Here is a 15200-nt window from a genome sequence, read left to right on the forward strand (position 1 = left end):
TCTTAAATCAACTGCAAAATGACAACATTTGGTCAAACAGTCACACTTCCTTCCAATATTTATTATTTCATGTAAGAAGTAGCTAAGCTTGATATTTCTTGACTTACGTGGGAGCTACCTGTCTCTGCCCTGGACTTCACTGCTCTTTGTAGCTCTCCATGCCTGACCTGGCATTTTCCATACCCAAAATCGACCTGCGGCTGAGCTCTTTGGAGATGACTTTGCTTTTTGGAGAGCTCTTTGGAGATGGCAGACAAATGCATCTGCAAAGAGCAAGATAAGGAGCAGAAAGTACCCTCTGTCTTTGTATTAAACTGATTGTAAGAGTTATTTACTTTACTCCTGCGTGGGTGAGGGTGAATACAGAAAATGAAAACATGGAATGGCCTGGTTGGACATGGGGAGAGCAAGAGCTGTGTGGTATTTCCTATTCCTGCTGCACCTGGGGAGGTGAGGGGGGAAAGCTGGGGCAGAGGATGGAGGTGGTGGCATGTCTTTACTGAGTGGGATTACTGACGAGTGATAAAATTACAGGCTCTTGCTTTTGAGTAGGTTAAACCCATCTGGGCCAGTCATAATTGTGGTGTTGCATTTGTTTTGTAGCCTTTGTTTTGTTAAGCTTAGGACTGTTTGAAGGGCTATTGTTTGTGGGTGGTGTTATTTATTGATAAATCACAACAGGACATCCACCCCGGCAGGGCAATTCCCAAGCAAGGTGTGCATCACCAGAGGGCTGCACCTTGGAGAAAGAAATCATAGAGGTGGTGTGTTTGTCCTTTAAAAGGAGAGCAGAGCTTTATTCTGGTCTTCAGAATGATTTAAAAGAACGGGAATTAAGAAATCTGTCTTGTCCTGGCCATTTCTGTGTGAAAACCAACATAACGGGTCTGTGCATGTCACTGCATCTCCATTCTTTCTTCAGGAGCCGTAATGCTTGATAGCATCACAGAGAGATCTAATTTTGACAAGTGAAAGCTTGCCTTTGACTCCAGTTTTGCCAGCCACAGACTGCAAAACCTCTGTCTGAGGTTTTGAGTCCCTTAATCTGCCTTGCTGTGAGCCAGAGAAGAGCAGAAAGGTGTGCCTGCCTCTGCCAGCGCTCCCTGACTGCAGAGACACTGTGAGATGGCCCTTTTTCAAAGGCCAGAAAGAACCCAAAAACACTTTTCATGGATAAGGATTCAATCCCAGCTGTGAGGCACGGGTAGAAATACATATCCTGGCTGGACTCCTGTGGATGAAGCCCAGAGATGTTGTATGCTGGATTTCAGTGTTGAGAGGGGACATTCCTTTTGGAAGCAGTTAAAGATACCATCCTCCACAACTCTGATTTCAAGCAGTCCAGCCTGGGGTGTTTGGGAGCTGTTTGCAGGCTGAGTTCAGTGTTCCTTGCCCACACTGGATGTGCTGGGTGCTCTCTTTGCCTGCACTGGGTGTGCCCTCTGGGGGACAGTGATAAATCACAGGCAGCTTCTCACCTCCAACCACAGCGCAGCATCGTGTGCATGGACGTGGGAATGGTTTGTGTAGAAGAATTAACTGTACAGCTGTCCTGGCTCATGAGGGCCACTTTAGAAATTAAAGGCAGTGTTTAGGAGCTGGCTCAGCTGTCTCCTGGCAAAGCTGTTCCCAGCGAACAGTGTGTTCTGCTGGATGACCATAGGAAAAATGCAAGCTGCGCTTCCCCAAAATAACTCCTTTCCCCCACCTTTGTTCTTTTCTTCCACCTTTCTTCCACAGCTGATGCTGTGCTCAGAAGTGGTGGGAGAAGCAAGGCATGTGTACTGATGTGTGCTCTCTATGTCCTTGGCCAGCTGGGGCTTTCTGGACTGGAGGCTGCATCGTGTTCTAGTCTCACCTGTTTTGTGTTTTCCTACATTTATCATGGGAAGCCTTTTGTACACTGTGAGAAAGTGGCTTGTGTGGTCACCTTGAGCAAGTTATTAGGGCTAAGCTAGGAATTTTGGGCCACAGTGAGATAGCTGATGCAGGGTGGTGAGGGGCATTTGGGGTTATACCTCCCCAGACCCAAAGGGACAGCGCCTGCCCCTTTGCACAGGGTTTGGGAGGAACACTGGCTGCTGCCCATGGGCCTCAGAGACTGTAGCAATTTCATGGGCAAGAAGAGACACCAAACAGCATTTGTCTTGGTGGCAGGGAGGAGTCAGGTTCTGCATTTATGGATGCAGTGTGGAGCAGTTGCATCATCTGTAAGTTACACTTGTGATTAGACAGGTCACGGAACTCATTTAACCTGTAGCTTTGGCAATGCGATTGCATTAAGAGAGGGCTGAGAAAAGAGTTTCTCTCCTTGAAGAAATTCATAGATGTTGACCTTCTCTTTTGCCCTGGAGGAAGGCAAAGAAAGATGAAGAGGTTTTGCAAAGGCAAAACTCACAGTGTTTTCAATTTATTGTAGCTCTTTTGCTCCATCAGGTTGTTTTGATGTTAAGATTAAAGTGACTCCAATAAAATACACTCCACAATTATTTCCCAGAGGTTATTTCTGTTGAGTGCAGTTTTCAGAGGGGAAGCCCATGTGACTGGGAAAGTTCCCAGTGGATCTAGAGACCAGCAGGTTGTCTGTGATGGGAAGGACGTGAAGTCCTCAGCACACTCTTGCAGTTTGTCAGTGCCCGTGGCTGCCATTACAGCAGCATTCCTACATAGCCTGAGTTTCGGGACAGGGAAGACAAGTGGTCAGCAGGAACAAGAAATCTCTCCCCTTTGAAATAGTAAAAGACTAAATGCTTGGTATTGTTAGGAGATTTTTGTATGTTTTTCCTAAAGTGACCTTTTTTGTGCAAAACAGCAGGATTCCTGCACAAAATCCATGCTGAAACCGACACGGAACTTTCTGAGTAACACAGCTGAATTTCCTGAGGTGTAACCCTCTCTCAAACAATAATTGTCTGAAATACAGTCCCTTGGTTTATAGATTTGATGAGTAGATAACGTAGTGCAGAAGGCTGCTTTATAGCCTGTGCCCTTTCTATGAATGCTGTGCTTTTCCTGAAATTGTCTCCAGCCCTGTACACATTCTATGGAGAACTTGTTTTAATAATAACCAGTCTAAAGAAACAAATTTCATTATCTAAGAACAAAAGGGACCCTGGCTTTCCAAATATACAAACTTCTCACGTGACACAGACACCCTCTTTGGGCAGGAAGAGCACAAATCCTGCACCTCCTGACTTGAAGGTGTGTGAGAGAGGCCTTGGCCTTTAGTCCTCTTCAAATGCTTGTATTAAAAGCTCGCCCTTGAAGTTCCCAACTGGGCAAAATTCTTGGTTGCTGTTGTGGAGGGAAGTGCTGCTCATCACTTTGTCAGCCGTATCTTGGGAGTTGCTGGTAGTTTTCATTAAACTAGGATTTAGAATATGCAAGTTGCAGTGGTCCAACTGTAAATATCAAATAGAGGTTGTTTGAGAACTGACATCATATTTTTGGGTGGGATAGCTGAAATAAATTTATTTCTGGAAGGAATATTTGTAATTTTCTAGAAACTCAGTGTACAAACTAGCCTGGGTGAGTGGTGCTTTTTGGCTTAATAAGTAAAATCCTTGGCTGTCTACAGACGAAACCTTAAACAAATTCTCTTTGAGTAAAAATCCTTCCATTATTTCCATTATTATGCAGGAAAAGCTCAGGGGATCAAAGGTGTATATTTCTGTCTTGGCCTGCTTTCCACTGTGAATAGGAAGGTCATATCTGCAGCATGATCTGTCCTCCAAAAGATGTCAAGCCTTTCCCTCCCCTTGGAGAAAGAAGATAACTGGCCTTGTGAGTGAAGGTGACTTCTCCCAGGCTGTCACTCAGTGCTGAGGCTCCACAGTCTGCCTTTCTACTCTCCTTTTATGGGATGATGAAAATACAAAATCTAAACTTTTGGTAAAATAGCTCCTAATTTGATATGTGTGGATCTGGTTACAGTGAGAACTTTGCCCTGTAGGTTTGGCTGGATATTTTTTTTTCCTGACACTCTTATTTGGACTTGTGTATTTGGTCCTGGGTCTACTTAAGGGTTCTAAATTTAGGTGAGAACGATGATGTGCTTTTACCTTTTCCCATGTGATGGGTTCCTAACAGCTTTACAGGGTTAATAATAGCCAAGCACAGAGGCATGTGCTCAGAGCAGCACAGAGGGAGGCCAGTTGGAGTGGGGAGAAAAGCTAAGACCTGCAATTCCACAAAATAGGGTCTCCCTTTACACTGGACCCAATCTTCTTCTTCAGGTAAAGCTTTCCACTTGCTACAGACACAAATCTCAGCTCATTCTTACTGCTGTGCTCCCAATTTTATTGCCTTGGTAGCTCTGATGGAATTGCTCAGCAATGTGGCTTCCCACCAGTCTCTCTGCCCCAGCCATCAAAGAGACTTTTCCCTTCCACCTGCTGAGCCTTGAGCCACTTTCAAAGGGTCTAAAAGGAATTCGTGTGGTGCTGAGCTTTAGCAGCACCAGGGCTGCTGTATTCACCCAGTCTTTCCTTTGAGCAAGTGAGAGCTGTTCATGATTGTGGAGCAAGGGCAATTAATTTTCATCAGTCATTCCTAGTTTTAGCCTTTAGCTCAGATTTTAGGAACAACCACAGCTTCCCAGCTAGTCCAGTATCTGTAGCACAGTGTGTGATGCCTTCGTGTCCACACAGCTTCAAGCAACTGAGCCTGCCTTGATTCATCAGTTTTGCTCCAGAGAATCTCAGGCCTTAACTGTGGCTCATTAATAGGTTCAGGGAGTAAAATATTGCATCAAATTTATTTAACATCATCTGCTTTTTACTAAGCCTTATTGCAGTGTCCACTGTACACAGATCAGAGCTGCTTGCCCTGATTCAGTCTTGCCAGAGAAGTGCTCCATCAATGAGAAAAGTGGTTGGTGTCAGGGATGTGGACAGGTAAAGGCATCACACTGTCATCAGATTTTTGACTAAGGAAAGACTCTTGCTAGGAGAGCTCCCTGAGAGCACTTAGGCTCTCATTGCCCTCTGTCAAGAAGCCAGGTTCTGGATTAAAGAGGTGACAAAAAGCTGACTGAAAATCACCTCAAGGCTGGCGTTTGTAGGCGTTTTCTCGTTTTTTCGATGCAGAGGTGTTTCAGCAAGTGAAAAAGGAAATGGTGTCTGTTCTTGCCATCACAATGACCTCTTTCCAAGCATGGCAAAGCTCAGAGATTGTTGCAATTAATGTATTGTTAGCTTGTTATTACTCTGGTCATGTAAATGTGCTTCTACCCTCTCTGGTCTTTTCAATTTAGAGAAGAGATTATTTTCAGTAAAAACCCTCATTGGGGAGGAAGTATTTTATTTGGGTATTTGAGGTGCATGTAGAGGAGGGTTGGGTTTTCTCCCTAAGCAAATGTGTGCTTAGATCTCTTTCTAAAGAGACATATGGGAATGTTTCACTTTGACCAGCACTCAGAGGAATGCCTGGCCTTTCTAAAGGAAACATGGCTCTGTACAGCAGGTCACAGGTTCATGTTCACATGGCAAAATGAGTGGTGGAAAGGAGAGGGTTCCATCCATTCTAGCAGAGAAAGCAAAGTAACTCAGTGCCAGAGGGAGCCCAAGTATTTTGCATGCCCACAAAAGCTTGGTTGTTGGGATCCTGGGAACACACAGCTTTGTCTCTGCCCATTTGTGGAGGCAGCAGCAAGAAGCATGTGAATCCTGCATGCTTCAGTGGCCAACATAACTGAAATCTCTGATAAAATGTAAATTAACAGGTCCTTCCTGTGCCATCCCGAGGAAGCTGTTTCCATTTTACTCAAGATGACTGTGAAGAGTGGACCTGTCACAAGTTCAGAGTGAGACCCCTGTATCCTCGATCCTATAAATTGTAACCTCTGATATTATGAAGACAGAAAATGGTTTCTGAAAAGGGAGGGGGATTTTAATAATTCATGTATATATGTGTGTGTGTTTATATGTGTGTGTGTACATTTTCAAGATAATGTTGATAACTGTTGTCACAGAACGTACAAAATTTCTCCAACAAATGGCATAAAATATCTGCCTGGGTTTGCTCATAATTAAGGAGCCCAGTGCTGTTAATTGGACAGATAAGTGGTAGGTCCTGATTCAAGAGAGCACTGGTAAATCCCAATGTGTGAGACGTTCCCAGGAAGCCACTTAGAAAATGTTCCCTTGACTACAGAAGGAGAAACAGAAATGCTTTTCTGGAGAGAGCCCATCAGGGGTCAGGGGTAGGGATTAGCACAAGCAGAGCTCTAATGGAGTAGTAAAGTTGCTTTGGGTAATGTTCTTACTGAAAGGAATTCTAGTTTCATGAATAACAATAAGAATGGGGAACAGGATGCTTGCAGCTGAAGGAAAGGGGCTCTGCATGTTTCTCAGCAGAGACACCGGCCAGGGTGATGGTGTGGATTTTCTGTAATTAATTTTTTTTAACTTGCTAAATGTCTTAATCTTGTGGGATAAAACCATCTTGCTTAGCCAATTGCCAGCAGTGAGAAAGGTAAGAATTGAGCTTGTTTCAGGTTATTTACTTGACCAACAGAAATTTGTATTCTCTTATTTGATCAGTTGTTGTCTTGTTGTGAGGCTGGGAGAGGCTGCAAGCAGCGTTCAAGAAACAGGCTCTGAGGGGAGACATCTCCGTTTATTGGTCCCATTTGAAAAATTACATCCCTTCATCTCATCCAAAAAAGAGCTGTGATCTCCTCCCCCTCCCACTCATCACTTGCAATATAGCAGCTTTGTGCAGCTTGTAATCACAGCGCCAGAGCAATAATACTTCTTCCAGACCTGCAAGGGGCCTGCAGCTCCCCAGAAACACGAGGCAGCTGCAGGCAGTTTTTCCACTTGCTCACCAACATGCAGAGGTACAGCTCTCTGGGGCCCAGGGGATCTCAGCCCATCCTCAGGAATAAAGAGGCTTCTGAGGGTATTTTTTTAACCCTGCAGGCTGGAAGAAATGGCATCCACAGCGAGTTATCCCGTGGGGGCAGTGGAGAAAGCCGCGGAATAGAGACAGGAGTATGTGTCACTAAATTAATGTACCTGCTCTGCTGTGGGACAGCCACATCAGCGTCACTGCTGTCATCTGGCACCACCACGGGCATTGAGTGAGAATGAGCCTGTCACACTTCATTTACCAGGCTTTGATGATGGATTTGGTGAAATCATTGTCTGGGATGATGGACTTTTCTCGTGTAGAAATGTCACAGGAGCACTTGATGGGTCTGATGGCATCAGCAGGGTGGTGCAAAAGCAGCTATAATGCAGGGGGGGAAGCAGAGCTGAGCAGGAATCCCGGCTGTGGAAAAGGAAGGCTGTGGAAAGTCTGCAAGCTGCTACAGCAGCTCAATGGATGGGTATTCCCTGTGGGAATAAACTCCAGTTACCAAAGGTCTGCTTCAATATATGCACAGGGGAACCCTGAGCCCTAGCAGTGCATCTTGTGGGGGCTTCACATTAATATCCTAACTCATGGATCGATCTCTCTGCTTCCAGGAAGGAAGCACAGGCTTTCAAACAGATATCCAGAGGAGATGTTAATAATGGGAGCTGTTGGTGCTCAGGAGAGAACCTGACAGATAGGTCCTGCAAAATCACGAGGTGTGTAAAGAGGGATGGAGAAGCTGTAGGCCATCTTTTTTATTCCTTCTGTGGAGAGTTTCCATGGATTGCTGTGAGAAGTCCCATGCTTACAATAATGATATGGCTTCCTTATTTGAAGTCAAAATTGAGCTAGTCTGCAGCCCTTGGAAACAGTGATTCGCTGGGGCTGGGCTGAATGACTGGATTTTGATGCATTTGGATTCCTCCTGGCTTCCCTGGCAATCGATGTCAAATGTACCCTTTGGCATCTGAAATGCTTTTAAAATCTGGCCCTAAATGTATTTATGCTGCAGGAAGTGTCGGAGTTGCAATCAAAATGTGGAATTTATGATAAAATCTGACCTGTGGCAAAGCCTTAATGCTGCTCACCCAGAAATTAACAGGGGATGCAACACTGGTTATACTGCAGAGAGAACTGGAGAAAAAAATACATATTAAGGGAATTTCTTTTTTCTTCCTGAATTAATTAGCAAAGTATCCCAATCTCCATAGAAAGTCTTTCTAGACCATGTTGCCAGTGGAATTATATGGGCTCAAATAATCAGTGGTCTGTGTTTGAGAAGAAGCAGCATTTGGTTGGTGTCCCCTCATGGTGGGGCACAGTTACCCCTGTCTGTGCACTCATCCTCCTGGTTTCTCACCCTCTGACCATCACCCACAGTACCACGAGACCCAAGGCAGGCTTTGCATCGTGGCACAGGCAGAGAGGAGCTGGCTTAGCAATGCCCTGGGTGCTGTCCTGTTAAACCTTGCAGCAGCTCCCTGCTTTGGGTGTCCCTTCTCCCCCTTCTTGCCCTCCCACTGGAGCCACGCTGGCCTCTGAAGGAGCCCCCAGTGAGAGCTGTTCATGTCTCCAGCCTCTCTCCATCAAGCAGCAGGATGCACTTTTTCACCTGGTTTTTGGAGCAGAGCCAGCTAAAGCAGGGCTATTATAACTAATTAGATAAATATATATGTATTTCGTAATCAGGCAGTTAATTATGGCTTAGGGAGCAGATGGCAGTCCCTGGCACTTACTCATCTATTCATAGCTGGCTTAAAGTGAAGTGTATATATATTGCAGCTAATTATGACTCAATATAAAATATGTAAGTAGTTGTGAACTTAGCCCTTGTCTCACTGCATGTTGTTTGTCTGAAGAGCTCGAGTTGTTTCAGGAGGCCTTTAGGAAGGGCCCCTGTGGCAACACTTCTCCCCTCTCCATGGTTTGGATGACTGTGCCTCTGACTTTTTGACCAGAACTCTTTCATAGGGGAGTTCAGGCTGTCTTTTATTTTTTCAGCTCCTCTTTTCTTTTTATCTTTTTTTTTTTGAAAGGTTATAAAATGTTTAACTCGGCGTTTTAAAAGCCAGATGAGTGATACTGAAATAATGAGAGTCCTACCTCTGCTGCAAAAATATGGAGATAGGGAATCATCAAAACATCAAAGAAACATTTGGTTTCTTACCAGTGTCATCTGTAAAATTATTTTGCTAACACCTGTGAAATGTTATATCATCTTTTCATACACGCCCCCAAGCTGGAGTTTCTGTTGGAAAAAAAAATATTTGCAGAAATATAGATTAGGAAAAGCTTTGAAACAAATATGGAAAATGAGGAGGCTGGGTTTTGGCTTTAACAAGAGTGCACCCTCCATATGCTTCTTTGGATCTTTTCCTCATCAGGAGAGGGACACCCTGAGCCTGGAGCATTTGTGCTCTCTTCACTTATCAGACTAGGAGACTTTCAGGTCTAATTTAATTTGAGAGTGTGCTGATTTCACAAAGGGAGACAGGAATTAAATGTCAGAGGAATATCAGCCTATGTGCCTGATGAGCTATTTGTGGGGTTTTTTTCTTAGCAATTCCAAGGCATTTCATTTCTGCATGAATTACGCTTTCAGAAGGGCAGAAGGAAACCCAGCATTGCATACTGAGGAATATTGTGGCTTCTAACTTAGGTCACAACACTTGAAAAGACTAAATTCATGGGTGCTTACCAGACCAAAACTTTGGCCACAGCATTAAGCTGCTTTTAAAGGAAGAATCAGAATCACAGAATCAGCTAGGTTGGAAGAGACCTTGGAAGTCCAACCTAAGAAGCTAAATAGGAGGCCAGTGTTGTCTTCAGCTGGTGTGATACGACCTAAAATGATGTGAGATTTTTTTGTGTGTGTTTTTTTAAAACTGAATTCAAAGTATATGAGAATAAGTCCACCTATAGATGTTGCAGGTGAAATCCCTTGAGCCTTGTAGATCCTGGCACTGAAGGGCTAAAAAATCCATCACAGAAATGGTCCATGAAGTCCATACTGTTGTTCTGCTGAAATAATTTAATCTATATATTCCCAGGTCAATGTATTTCTGCCTCCTGTTGCTCACTGTAGTTAACAAATGCTTTATTTATATGAAAAACGTCAGAAACTTTATGACAGCTTACATAAAATTCTGTGAAAGGCAGGCAATGGCTCTTTCCTCTCTGTTTTTATATTGTGACTGAATAAGCAGAATTTTTGGGAACATGTAGTCCTTGTACATACAGTCGATTAGGTCCATGTGGATGTATTCATGTTCTGATGACAGCCTGTCATGTAGATCAGAACAAAAATGGTGTTTTGTCCCATATGTGGTAAGTGCTGAAATCTAAAGTGAAATGCGATTTAGAACAGCAAGTTGTGTTTGGTTTAGGGCTTTATCCCCCAAAGAGCAGTAGTATTATATTCTAAATAAAGAATAAAACAAGCATTTTCAAATCCAGGCTTTGAAATTAAGCATTTCATTTGGGTTCTCTTGCTAGAAAAATAAAAATAATCAAAATAATAATCATGGTGTTTTCCCCATAGCTTGATATTTTCTGGTGAACCCATTAGATCTGATGGCAAAATTATGTTACAGATAATGTTCATAGTTTGCAGCAGGATGGTAAAAATAGGAGGACCCTGGGGTCTTGCAAGAGCTCCTTGTACTTTAGGAGCATCTCATGCTGAGCAAAATAAGAAAGTGACTCCTGAAGAAGTCGTCTATGAGTTGTATCAAATTATAAAAACACATAAGTAGAGGAAGTCAGCATTGTCATAACTGGGCAAGGCTGCAAAACTAAAGGCATCTTCCTCTGGCATTGCAGTTGCCAGGATTTTAGGAAGACAGATCTCTACAGCCCCCACGCTCCAGAGCCCCTGTGTATCCTCTGTTAACTCAAGCTTCCCCCCACTCGTGCTGCTTTTGGAGCTCTGCCAGGAGGGTGCTGCTCTCTTTCATTTTGCACAGCTTTGTCCTTTGTAACCTTCTGGGAAGCCTCGAGAAAATCAATTGAATTATACTTGTTTTGGGGGGATTGGAGAATAATGGAAGCAGCTCTTGTGGATGTGGCGCACAGACTGCATCCATTCATCCCCGAGGCACGATGAATGGAGGTGCGAATTGATTTTGACTGTGCTACCTCGAGAGCCAGGACTTCAGCAGGAACCTTACAAAATAAGACAAATGGCGTTCTGCGTTGGATAGAATTATATCCTTTGTTCTTTAAACAGCTCTTATGCTGAACAGCACCCAGGCAAGTTACATGATTAGAGAACTCCTTGGGAGTCATGGCAGTTTCTGAGGCTCTGGGAGGGCTTCAGGGAAGCTGTAGTCTGATGCACACAGTTAAATTTGCCTGCTGGGGAGGTTTAGCAATGCTTCCACAAAGGTCAGCCTTCTTAATTTGTTAACTGTGTTGCATAGTGTTTCTGTCTTTGTGAGTTACCTTTGTTTCTAATTGGTTTTCTTCTTATTAAATCATAATTTAATTTTCATTTGACTGTACCAGTACACTTTTGCCATCACATACAAAACCAAAACTGACATAAGCATCACTGTGTAACCACACAGTTGTGCTGAAGGCTAGGAGGCAATTCATCTGTACAGTGATGCACTGAATTCTCCTGCAATGATCTGTTCCTTCCTAACTTTGTGATTGACTGTTATGTGTATATTGTAAATATTAGGTTAATTTGGCTGAAGTTTTTGGCTGCTTTCCAGCAATCATTTTGTAATCTCTAACCTTTCTCTTTTTTCTCAGTTTTATAAACATCACATGGGAACATAAATATATATTAAATTGACTTTTATATTGAATGCACACCCCATTTACAAGCATTCATTGTTCTCATTTTATTGAAGAGATTAAAAAACATCTGGGTTAAAATATCCAGGATTCCCCAAACTGTATCATGCCAGAAAGTGGGGAGAAAGCCCAATGCAGAAAAATGTTAATGGCTCTTGGCTTAGCATGGGGCTTATTGGGAAGTACATGTCATTTTCTAGTAAATTGTTTATGAAAGAATGACAAGCAAAAACTTATTTTAAAAGTAAAGATTTATTCATCTGTCCATTTATTCATCCGCAGATTGTTGAGGTGCAGCTTTTAGGTCCTTAAAATCACACTTAGAGTGTACCAGTAAATACTGAAGACTTTTATAACCACAGGTGACCAGAGCTTAGTGAAAGAGTTCACCCACAATGTGTATATTCTTTACATATTAAAAAAATATTTTGAGGCAATGGAAAGAAAGAGGAGCTAAGGCCCCAAAGTCCTGTGAGCACTTCCAGCTCCTAGAAACACATGCACATCTTAGAAAAATACAGTCTTTCCCCCCTCCAGATAAAACTTAATCCTGCTAATCTAGCACTGGACCTCATCATTTGTTCTTTCAGAACTGGAAGTTAATTGCTATCACAATACAAATACTAATAAATTTATTCTACTGTAATAATCATGTTATAAACTCCAGGAGAAGGAAGCACTTGGGAAGGAAGAGCAGTGTATGACCTCACACTAATCAAAATTGCTGTTGGATTTGGTGTGTCTGTGGCATTGTTAATAATAAATGCAAGCGATGGATCCTGCTCTGACAGGTAATTACACTTGACCACACTGAATTGATTTGCTTTGTGTTCACTTGAGCTGAACAGACATACAAGTTTATGGCACCTGTCACTCATCCTTGAATAAATGACCTTTTCAGAGATACAGAATTAATTTTCTGAAATACTTCTGATACGGAGGGAAACTAGCCCACTCACATTAGCTTAGGAAATGCAGGATTTCTTCCCTCGACTGGAAGGCTCAAGGAATGCATAAATAATATTTAATATATACTATATACTGAATCTTTGAAAATTTGAGTGAATCTTGGAGAAAGCCTGTCCTCATAATTGTGATTTGTGAGATACTTTTATTTGTTCTTATCTTTGATATTGAATTGCTCAGTACTCGAACGCTTCCCTCAAGGCTCCTTGATTTGTATCAGCTCACAAAAATTTAAAAACTCAGACTTGTCGCTATGATGTGTCTAAACATCCCTTTTATCACCCTCAGCCTCTGGCTGGGAAGGCAATGCTCCCTTTAGTGACAATCTGCTGTGTTCATTTTCCGCCCAAGTGCAGGCAGAGCTTGCTCTTGGTTTAAAGATGGCCTTTCCAAGAGTCAATCATTTGCCAATCATTTCAGGTAGCTTAAATGTATTCACCCAGATAATTTCTGTGCTCCTTGTTTAGTGAATGCTTTTAAAAGTTATCCTGAAAGGTTCCAGGGCGTTAGCTGCTCTAGAGGATGTCTGTCTATCTTTGCTCTGCACACGGTAGATGGTTTGTGCTGTAATATTCCACTAATAACAAAATCAATATTTAAAATGCCATCCTGTTACGGTCTTCAAATTCACTCTGTTTAGATCTAAATTTTTTAATCTTCTCTAGAGCTAAGAGCAAAGGAAGGAACCTTAGCAATTCTATAAAGGCATTCATATCTTGAAGGATGTGACTTACAGGACAACATATCTTGCCTCTTAGGTTTAATGCTGAAGAAATGTATATACAGACTTTGGGACTGAAGTGAAAAAGGCAGCAAGGACAGATTGTCACAAAGCCTGATTGCATCTTCTCAGTGTGTAAACAGATGGAAGGAGACAGTCCCTTTGGACTCTGTAATGGTAGGAGAAGGGAATACAGGTGACCTGTAAGTACTTGGTAAGTAACAGCTGTGTTAATTACCCAATACAGCCTCACTCCTGATGAGTCACAGCTATATCCAGTAAAGATAACCGTGATAAAGGGGACTGGGTTAGTTGGGGAGGAGAATCATGGAGGAGGAGGAGGAACCTTGAGGAAGAGGGAAGGAGAGCATTGTGAAGAAGAAGGATCCTGAGGAGAGAGACTCACTTCTGTGAGGTCAGTGTGGGTGTGCAGTCAGAGCCTGTTGCTGGAACCTGCAGTCACAGTCTGGCTGGGTAAAAGCTGCAGTCAGCTGCACACTGATCCCTGCAGCCACAGGCTGGCTGGGTAAAAGCTGCAGTCACAGCTGCACACTGATCCCTGCAGTCACAGTCTGGCTGGGTAAAAGCTGCAGTCACAGCTGCACACTGATCCCTGCAGTCAGAGTTCAGCAGGGAATAAGCAGCAGTCAGAGGCTGCAAGGGAAACCTGCAGCAGGAGCTGCTGCAGCCAGAGTCAGGGAATGGTTGGAGTCAGGATGGCTGAGCTGTGAAGAGGAATAAACCAGGACCCTTTTCATGCTGTGATAAACAAGAAGTCTGTGTCTTGACTCATTTCTACCCTCTAAAAAGAGGGCTGCTGCAGCATGTAACAGTGCAGCCTTCTGCTGCAATGTGGTTTGCTTTCTGCACAGAGGAAATCAGTAGACAGTGAGGAAGGAGAGTGGAAAATATTCAAGTACCTTTAGTAGTCAACAGTTAATTCAGCTTGTTTCATCATGGCAATCAAAAGAAAGAGTGTAAATGTTTCTAGCTCTTTGTTTTTGATGCTGGAGCTCTCTGGATAGGGGTTCACAGTGCCATTGCAAAGAGTGTAGCATTGATTTTTTGCCTTTCTGTTTTCTTTCTCCCTTCTTCTCACACCACTGTTATGGTTGAGTGAGGAAACTATGGGTTGATGGAGAAATGCTCTGGCACAGCAAGGACTGCTATGATTTTTCCTCCATTACAAAAAATACTTGAGGAAAAAGATAGTGATGCTGGAATGTGTTACGTTTCTCTGGGGGAAGGCAGACCAGGATGTGGGACACAACCCTTGGAAAACTGTGAGCAACAGGCACATCTTCTGCTTTGCAACATAGCTGTTTTGGGAGAGTGTCACTATCCTGCTAAAACCCATCCTGTCCTGACCTGGCTGTCTGAATTGAGCTGTGTGGTAAAGCTCCTCTCTCATCTCTGACTCCAGAGGTGGTGTTCAAAGCTTTGCTAGCAAAGGGCAGTGCTGCCAGGTGCCCATCCATCACTTGCTTGTTCCTGTTCCCCAACAGAACAAGATTTTTCCAGACACTGGCAGAAGTGTCAGTAATTTAAATAGGTTTTGCTGGTGAACCGTGCTCCTGTCAAAGCCTTGCTGCTCAGATCCTCTCCCTTAGCCCGCCATGTGTCCCTTGGGAAGCCTGGGGTGCACTTGGAGGTTACTGTGGTGTATCTCTCCTGACATGGAGTGGGCAGAGGGGTGTGACCCTACCCTGAACGTGGTTTGAGTTACCAGCAGGTTTCCTCCCTTGCCACTCTTTGTTTGTAGTGGGGAGATGACAATTTCTCCTTCCCCTTTCTTCAAATGCTTTTGGAATTTTTGAGCATGGTTTTGAAAATCCTGATGGTGTAGTTC

The sequence above is a fragment of the Prinia subflava genome, chromosome 2 (genome assembly GCF_021018805.1).
Source record: "Prinia subflava isolate CZ2003 ecotype Zambia chromosome 2, Cam_Psub_1.2, whole genome shotgun sequence".
Classification (NCBI taxonomy): Eukaryota; Metazoa; Chordata; class Aves; order Passeriformes; family Cisticolidae; genus Prinia; species Prinia subflava.